Source organism: Arvicanthis niloticus, chromosome 24, assembly GCF_011762505.2.
Source record: "Arvicanthis niloticus isolate mArvNil1 chromosome 24, mArvNil1.pat.X, whole genome shotgun sequence".
In the NCBI taxonomy this organism is placed as follows: Eukaryota; Metazoa; Chordata; class Mammalia; order Rodentia; family Muridae; genus Arvicanthis; species Arvicanthis niloticus.
In genome coordinates this window covers 27,532,412-27,541,390 of record NC_133432.1, presented here as the reverse complement: position 1 = coordinate 27,541,390, position 8,979 = coordinate 27,532,412, and the positions used below count along the sequence as shown (strand labels likewise).

Sequence of the window (8,979 nt, the reverse complement as noted above, 5' to 3'; positions counted from 1 at the left end):
CAGCTTAAAAGAGGTGGGCATACATGTAGCCCTAAGGAACACGGTTTACCCTAAGAAAACACATGCTGGTCGACCTTTGGCCCTAAGCCAAACTAAGCATCCTTTAGCTCACCCCCTCAAGCCCATCAGAGGCCCTATGAGAACACCCCAAATTTAAAATAGCAGCTGTAGCATGTTGGTAATGGTGCATGCTTTTAATCCCAGCACTCTGGAGGCAGAGGCAGGTAGATCTCTGAGTTCAAGGCCAGCCTGATCTACAGTATGACTTTTAGGACAGCTGGGGCTTCATAGAGAAACTCTGTCTTGAAAAACCAAAATCCAGCCGGGCAGTGGTGGCGCACGCCTTTAATCCTAGCATTTGGGAGGTAGAGGCAGGTGGATTTCTGAGTTCGAGGCCAGCCTGGTCTACAGAGTGAGTTCCAGGACAGCCAGGGCTACACAGAGAAACCCTGCCTCGAAAAACCAAAAAGAAAAAAAAAAAAAAAAAAAAGAAAAAATCAAAATCCAAAAGGAAGGAAAAAGAAAAAAAGAAAGAAAAACAAAAGTTGTAGAACTCAGACAGAAATGCCCGGTTAGGGGCCCCCAACTATGCTGCTGGTACCATGCTGGGATTGAGACCCAGGACAAGCAGCTGAGGCACATATTTTACATACCAAAGTGGACCTGGCCTTCAGGTTTTCCCAGCATCCCTCAGTCCCTATCTGGCATATTCAACCCTCTACCCTGAACTTTCCATTTATATACATATATACATTTATATATGTACATATTGATATGTAAATATTACACAAATATATATTTTCTATGCATGTATTTTATATATTCCATTTATGTACATTGCTTAGAGTGGAGGGTTCACAACGGTTATCTCTCTAATCCCACTTTTCACTGTGGGATGGTGGCTCAGGACTTTGCATGGTTGTTGCGTTCACGTTCATCCTCTGTTAAAAGGTTCCATTATACATGGATAGCATAACGCTAACCCTTAAGTGGTTTACAGGCTTAGAGACCCATTGGAGAGACTTGTGAGCACACTTCCAGCCAGAGAGATGGCTCAGTGGTTCAGAGCACTGGCTGCTTTTCCAGAACACCTGAGTTCAATTCCCAGCACCCACATGGGAGTTCACAACTGTCTGCAACTCCCATGGAATCCAATACCCTCACACAGACACAAATGCATGTAAAACACCAAAGCACATACAAATTTAAAAGTCATAGGAGAGAGAGAAAAAAAAAAGGGAAACCAGTTTACGAAGAGATGCAAGTGCCACGTGCAGCTGAGAAGCACGAGGATGAAACGCCAGTGCCCCATACGTCACCCTGAGATGTTTGAGACTTGAGATCCTGAGACCAAAGAGAAGCCCAGAGGAGTGGCTCCAGTCGTTAATGGCAGCATTTGGGAGGCTGGGGCATGAATTCTGTGGAGAGTTCAAGGGCAGCCTAGCTAAAGAGTGAAACCCTGTCTCAATAAACAAACAAACAAACAAAAGAGCAGACTCCTATAATCCCAGCAGTGGGAGGCGGAGGCAGGAAAATCAAATTCAAGACCACCCTTGAGTATATATTGAATTTAAGGACAGTCGGACCTCCATGAGACCCTGAGTCAGAACATGAAATAAATCCAAAAGTAAGAAAGGCCTTGGAGACAGGTGAGTGAATAAAGTACCCGCTATACAAGTGTGAGGACCTAAGTTCAAACTCGCAAACATTCAGATGTGATAGTCCACATCTGTATAGCTACCGGGAGATGACATCTAAAGACAGAAAAACGCTCCCGAAGCCTGAGGGCCAGCTATCCTGGTGTGTACATTAGTGAGTGACAAGGGAGACCCTGTGTCAGACAAACAGGGTAGAAGGTGAGGACAAATGCCAGAAACTGTCCTCTTACCTCCACATGAACACCATATTACATAGCCACATTCAGACACACAAACATGCATATACACGCGCGCACACGCGCACACACACACACACACACACACCAATGCACGCACGCACGCGCACGCGGCTGGAGAGATGGCTCAGCAGGTTTGATCCCCAGACTCCACGTGGCAGACAGACAGAACCGACTCCCACAAATTCTCCTATGACCTTTATTCACAAGCCATGGCACAGGCTCAAGGCTGCTCTTGGGCACACAAAGTAAATAACATTTAAAAAGACTCACGCCTTTAATCCCAGCACTTGGGAGGCAGAGGCAGGCGGATTTCTGAGTTCGAGGCCAGCCTGGTCTACAGAGTGAGTTCCAGGACAGCCAGGATCACACAGAGAAACCCTGTCTCGAAAAACAAACAAACAAAAAAACAAAAACAAAAAAACAAACAAACAAAAAAGAATGAATAAACAAATAAATAGACTCATGACCTATCAAAGGCACGGAGACTAGCTGACCCACTGTTTCTTCTGTTGGTGTCAGCACAGAGGTGTGTGTTCTGTCCCACCTGCAGGGATCTGATAGTCAGCCCTGTCTCACTGCCAGGAGTCCAGCCCAAGTTGGGGTGCCATTCTTTTGTTTTGTTTTGTTTTGTTTTTTGTTTTTGAGACAGGGTTTCTCTGTGTAGCCCTGGCTGTCCTGGAACTCACTCTGTAGACCAGGCTGGCCTCGAACTCAGAAATCTGTCTGCCTCTGCCTCCCAAGTGCTGGGATTAAAGGCATGCGCCCGGATTTCTGAGTTCAAGGCCAGCCTGATCTACAAAGTGAGTCCCAGGACAGCCAGGACTATACAGAGAAACCCTGTCTCAAAAAAACAGAAAAAAAAAAAAAAAAAAATAAACAAAAAAAAAAAGGCGTGTGCCACCACTGCCTGGCTGGGGTGCCATTCTTTAGCGAAGCAACACTTTTTCTTTAATATTCCCCCATCTCTATCTGTCTGTCTGTGTCTCTCCTTTTTTTTTTTTTTTTTTTTTTTTTTTTTGAGACAGGGTTTCTCTGTGTAGCCCCTGGCTGTCCTGAAACTCACTCTATAGATCAAGTTGCTCTCGCACTCCAGTGATCTGTCCGCCTCTCCATCCTGAGTGCTGGGATCAAAGGCATGTGCCACCACACTGGTGTATGCAGCCTAAGCTAATACATTCCAGTCACTGTTAAAAGGGGCTGGTTCACCACGTACCACTGCAGAGAAACCTCTCCACCTTGCCTCCAACCTTGTCAGGGAGAAGGGACCTAGATGCTGTTGGGCTATTAGAGAGAGAGAGAGAGAGAGAGAGAGAGAGAGAGAGAGAGAGAGAGAGAGAGAATAGTGTAGAAGAGGAGGGAGGCTGAGGGGCCAGAGTTTAAGGTGGTAGGGGATTGGAAAGGTGGAGCAAAGGGAGGGTGGAGGAGAGTTGGTGGGAGGCTCATTGTCCTGGTTGGGGGGAAGTCTTTTGTTTCCTCTCTTCCCTTGGCAGCCTGTCAGGATGTGAGGCCAAGCCCCCCTCCCATGCCAATATCCCTGGCCCCAACCATTAGACTGCTCTTTCCTTTACTATTGTGTTCCTGATGGGAAAGGGGGCAGGGGCCAGCTGGAGACTAGCTCTGGTATGACTATGAGAACTATTAGTGGTTAGGGGCTAGGTTACTCTGAGTTCTAGAAAGGCGTAAAGAACCAGAGCTGGCTAGGTCTGCTTGGCCGGGTAAGATTTGTGTTGGGGAGGGGCAGGAAGCCAGGCCCCGGGTGGGGCTACCACAGAGGGTAGCAGGTCGGGCCAGGGGGAGGTAGCCTGGGTCCCAGAGGAGATGACGCAGGGCTTCAGGAGTCTCCCAGCCCCCACTATTCTTGCCTGGGAGCCAAACAGCACACCTGAACCCCAAGATTGCCCCCACCCCCTCCATTCCCTGAGGTTGACATCACCCCACCAAGCTTGCAAATTCAGGTGACCTGGGCTCTCCAAAGTCCAGTTTCCTTGATGCTCTTCCTCCTCCTCAGGATCTAGTAGGATCCATGGAAGAACCCTGGAATGTCATTCCTCCCCTCTGCTGCCTCCTGAACCTTTTTTTTTTTTTTTTTTTTTTTTTTTGCTCCATCAGCTGTCCTGCAGGAAGGGCGCCCTGCTCAGCTTCGCCTCCCTTCCCGAGCCTTTTGTTTGCTGGGTTTTCAGGAAATTGGAGGGGTGGTGGCCAAGGGTTCATCTGCCCTAGGGACCTGGACATGGTTGTGGTGGAGGGGGTAGGGACAAAATCACCAGACTCTGGGGAACTCACGGTGGGAGGGAGGAAGGATTCAGGGCATCGCCAGGAAATTATTATAGGAGGTCTCGTTCGGAGTTCCCGGGTTGATTGGACTTCCTGATCGGACAAGGAAAGGACAGATTGTCTGTGTGTGTGTGCGTGTGTGTGTGTGAATGAGAGGCTGAGCTGACATGAAGTCACTTTAGTAAGTTGGCAAAGTGTTGACACAAAGGGGGAAGAACAATTACTGAATACCGCAAGTTCATCCTCCTGCCTTGGATCCTGGGACTCCGGAGAAGCGCGGAGGTAGCAGGTAGTCAGGTCATGCCACCTCTGAGGTTTAGGTGGTTGGGGCTTTTTTTGTTTGTTTGTTGGTTGGTCTTGCTTTCTTTTCTTCTTTTTTAAAAACTAAGGAGAGGGACGTCTAGCACGTAGACCCAGGATTCCCGCCTTCCCAGCATACAACCGCAGAAACCACGCCGGTGCGGACGCTCTAGCGCATCAGCGTCCTCTCGTTGATTGCCCTCTCTGAAGCCACCCCGGGCGCCGCCACATTCCCTTCCTTGAGGGCGGGGCCTGTGCAGTCACGTGAAGAGTAAGGCTAGCGTAGGCTTAGAGTGGCATGGGGGAGTCAGGGAGTTTCTACAACTGCAGTCTAAAGGAATGATTATTTATTTATTTATTTATTTATTTATTTATTTATTTATTTATTTATTTATTTGAGGTCTGGTTATGTAGTCCAGGCTGTCCTTGAACTTGAGGTCCACCTGCCTCTGTTTTGTCAGTGCTGAGATGCGCCAGGCACCATGCCCAGTTTGAGGCTGGTGGGTGTCTTAATTCTGAAAGGGGAAAAAAAGAGACTAAATAACTAGATTTATCCTGTGTTGTGCTCTTGGACAAAGCGTTTCTCTTTTAAAAATTCTTTATGTGTTTGAGTGTTTTGCCTGCACGTATGTGCCCCTGTGCACACACCCCAAAGAGTTCAGGAGACGGTGTCAGGTTCCCTAGAACTGGAGTCACAGGTGTTTGTGAGCCACCATGTGGGTCGTAGGAACCAATGTTGGGTCCTCAGTAAACACAAGGAGTGTCCTTAACTGCTGAGCTATCTCTCCAGCCCCGGGCAAAATATTTCTCAACTGACCTATGTCTGTATATGAAGTGAAACAGAATTTGAGCCAAAGGTTAAAGCAGCAAAGGGTACAGATACGGGACGGGGCAGCTGCTCTGACAGCCAATCTTCAATGTCAGCTTGACAGGATCTAGTGTCATCCACGAAGCAAACCTTTGGGTAGGTTAGTGAGGGATTTTCCAGATAGCTTCACTATCTGGTTGGGAGACACACCCTCACTGTCACCTGGCACCTTATGGTAGGCTGGGGGACTGAATGAAAAGAATTGAGCTGAGGACCAGCTTCATCTCTCTCTGCTTCCTGACTCAATCCAGTGTGATCTAACGTGTGACCCAGCGGCCTCCATGCCTCCTGTTCCAACAGGGACAAGCCTTGGGTTGCTTTTGTTACAGTAAGGTGAAAGGAACAGAATACAGAGATCAAGTCTCCTTGTCTAGTTCCAGCCACCCTGAAGACATTTGCTAGCCCAAGAGAAGCACAGTCTTCTTTGTCTGTAACAGAAGCAGCCCTTACATCTGAACAGCCGCCTCCCTGGCTGTTATCATAACCCATCGGAAGCATTATCTTCACCAAAGCTACTGAGAGACTAATCAGATTCTGACCCAAAGGTTAGGAAGGCAGCAAGTCGTGCAGATACAGAACAGGGAACTTTGGTTCCCAGGACCCACATGGTGGCTCACAAGCATCTGTGACTCCAGTTCTAGGCGACCTCCAGTTCAGGTCTTCTCCTGACCTCTTTGGGCACCATGCATGCAGGCGGGCAACACACATGCAACCGTGTGGCTTCCAGAGGCTCAGATGTTAATTAAAGTTAAGCTAATTGGGATGGATATGGTCTGTCAGACTTTTAAGCCCAGCACTCAGGAGGCAGAGACAGGGAGAGTTCAAGGACAGCCTGGTCTACGTGGTGAGTTTCAAGCCAACAGACGCTACATTAGTGAGACACTGTCTTGAAAAAAAGAAAAGAAAAAGCCAGAGGGTGGCAGCCCCTCCCCCCTCCTCTCTCCTCTTTCTCAGTGCTTTGAGATAGGTTCTAATGTAGCCAATGCTGGCCTCAAGCTCTCTATGTAGACAAGGGTGACCTTGAACCCTCACTCTTCCCGTCCCAGCCTCCAGAGTGAATGGTGGGATTACAAGAATGAACTACCACGACCAGTACAGTTTATTTGGTTTTTCCTCTCTTCCAGGGAAAGAGGCTCATTAAGAAAAGCAATGTGATCCTGGCCTGGTAAGCTGTCTGACACTGGAGTTGATTCTGGGCTGCTTATTGAAGACATTTCGCTGGATGAAGTTTTCCCGTGATAACAGTCAGAGGAGATGCCCTAGTGCTGTAAACAGGTGTATTTATTCCTCTGAGATTCAGCTGATTGCCAGCAGGAGGGTCAGAAGTTCAAGATCTACCTGGGCTACATGAAACCCAGTCTCAAAAATAACAAAAAGCCACACTTAGACATAAAGGAGAGCACCCAGGTGTGTTAGATCTCACCTTTCATCTCGGCCCTCGGGAGGCAGAGGGCGGTGGAGCTCTGAGTTTGAAGCCAGGTCTACAAAACAAGTTCCAGGACAGCCAGGGCTATATAGAGAAACCTTATCTGAAACAATTCAACAAACAAACAAACAAACAAACCATAACCAAGAAAGCATAAGGCAGGAATGGGGGTGAGATACTTGTAATTCAGCAGTTGGGAAGCAGAGGCAGGAAGTTCAGGCATTCAGTCATTCTCAGCTGTACAGCCTGGGTTACTAAGAGCCTGTCCCAGACAATCACACAGACACACTGGGGGACCAGAGCAGTTTTCATTGGCATGGTCAGCGTGGAGGGAGCCACATCTGAGCTTTTAGAAATTTCAAAGAAAAATTGCCAAATATTGTCTGAAACATGGGTAGCAAGGATGCCAAATGTAACCTTGGTAGAGCCATAGGGGGTGTGTGAGTCTGTGTCCACGTATGTTCATATGCACGGGAAGGCTAGGTCATACGTCTTTCCCAGAAACTTTTTACGTCATTTCTCTTACTGAACCTGGAGTTCACCAGCAACTAAGCTGAGCCCCAGGGATCCTCTTGTCTGCCCCACCCCTGCCCCAGCATCTGGTTTTTTTGAGTTCTGGGGATCAGAGCTCAGGACTTTGTGCTTGAATGACAAGCCATTTAGGTAGGTCTGAGCCCCAGCCTCTCATGTGGGAATGTGAGACTCTGTAACTGTGCTCATTTCTGGAGGTCCAAATACCAGGGTGACCATGAATCTCTACATAAAAGTCCAGAACGTGTCTCCAAGGGGGACCAGTGAGATGGCTCAGTGGGTAAAGGTACTTGCTGCTCTTGCAGAGCACCCAGATTCCGTTCCCACCACCTACGTGGTGGTTCACAACCATCTGTACCTCCAATCCCATGGGACCCAGCACCCTCTTCTGACCCCTATAGGCACCAGGTGTGCACGTACATACATACATGCAGACAAAATACTCACAACATTAAAAAAAAACTTTTTTTTTTTTTTTTTCCGAGACAGGGTTTCTCTGTATAGCCTAGGCTGTCCTGGAACTCACTCTGTAGACCAGGCTGGCCTCGAACTCAGAAATCCGCCTGCCTCTGCCTCCCAAGTGCTGGGATTAAAGGCGTGCGCCACCACTGCCCGGCCAAAAAAAAAAAAAAAAACCCCAAACTGTAAGCCTCCCATCTTCAGTTCCCTAATCTAATAAAATCACAATAGCAGCACCAGGCACTCACAGAAGGGTTATGCATATTTAATGCAATACCGTGTGAGGGGAAAAAGAATCACTGAATATGTATGCATTGGACTAAAGGATCAATATGTTAAGGCCGTGCATGTACTATAGCATCACGTAGTGTGCCGGAGGCTGTGTGTTTAATCTCAGGGTGGGGGTGGGGGGCAGTGCTCTTTTAGGAAAATAAATATTAGCATCAGACTATGCTGTTACTTCTCTGTAATCCCAACACATGGGAAGCGGGAGGATCAGAAGCGTGAAGTCTTCTTCAGCTAGGTACTGAAATGGGGCTAGCCAGGGCTACATAAAGAGCGCTCCCCGCCCCCTGCGAGTAGACATGATTAGTTCCTCTCGCAACTGCTCTTTAGAAGGGATGTCTTAGTTATGTCCCGTTTTATAGATGAGGAAGCGCCGTTGGTAAGACCTGTAAGGGTTGAGGAGGGGAACACCAGTTGGAGTTTTGGGGTCACAGTTACAGGATCTTCTTAGGCATAAAAGCAAGCAGGGTTACCTGCTTATTCACCCGGACCTGCGTCTGGATGGAGGTTCACGGCTCCCTCCGGTGGCCGAAGAGAAGAGCGCAGCCTGTCGGCTGAAACTGGACGAGGAGATGGTCTCTGGGCGCGAAAGGGACTACACTGGAAGCCCGAGGACATTCTGGGTCTCTAGAGATACTGGAAGAGTACGACTCCGGAAGGCGCCGATCGACGTCGCTTGCAGTTCTCCTGTACACACCTGAGTCAGGTGCCGCGGTTCCGCCCACTCCGCTTTTCCGCAGTCTACGCGAATCCCTTTCAGTTACTCCTGCGGGCGCCTCGGAGCTCGGAGTGCAGTCAAACTCGCACCTTGGGCATCTACTAGCATCCTGGTATCGGGGGCTCTGAGGATCGTGACCCACTACCTTGCAGAAGACACCCGGGACGCACGTGGAACAGTTTAGCTAGCACAGGCAGCTTACGAGCGTGTGGGCGGAGTTT

At 48.6% G+C, this 8,979-nt stretch overlaps 1 long non-coding RNA gene across 1 annotated transcript; it reads right to left on the bottom strand.

Moving 5' to 3' along the window:
* Positions 1 to 4,803: 4,803 nt before the first annotated feature.
* Positions 4,804 to 8,857, bottom strand: LOC143437947 (uncharacterized). The gene is made up of 3 exons (XR_013107102.1): positions 8,514 to 8,857; positions 6,763 to 6,868; positions 4,804 to 4,986 (listed from the first exon to the last, which is right to left on the bottom strand). It is a non-coding gene; the product is annotated as an uncharacterized LOC143437947 (long non-coding RNA).
* Between the last annotated feature and the right edge of the window lie 122 nt (positions 8,858 to 8,979).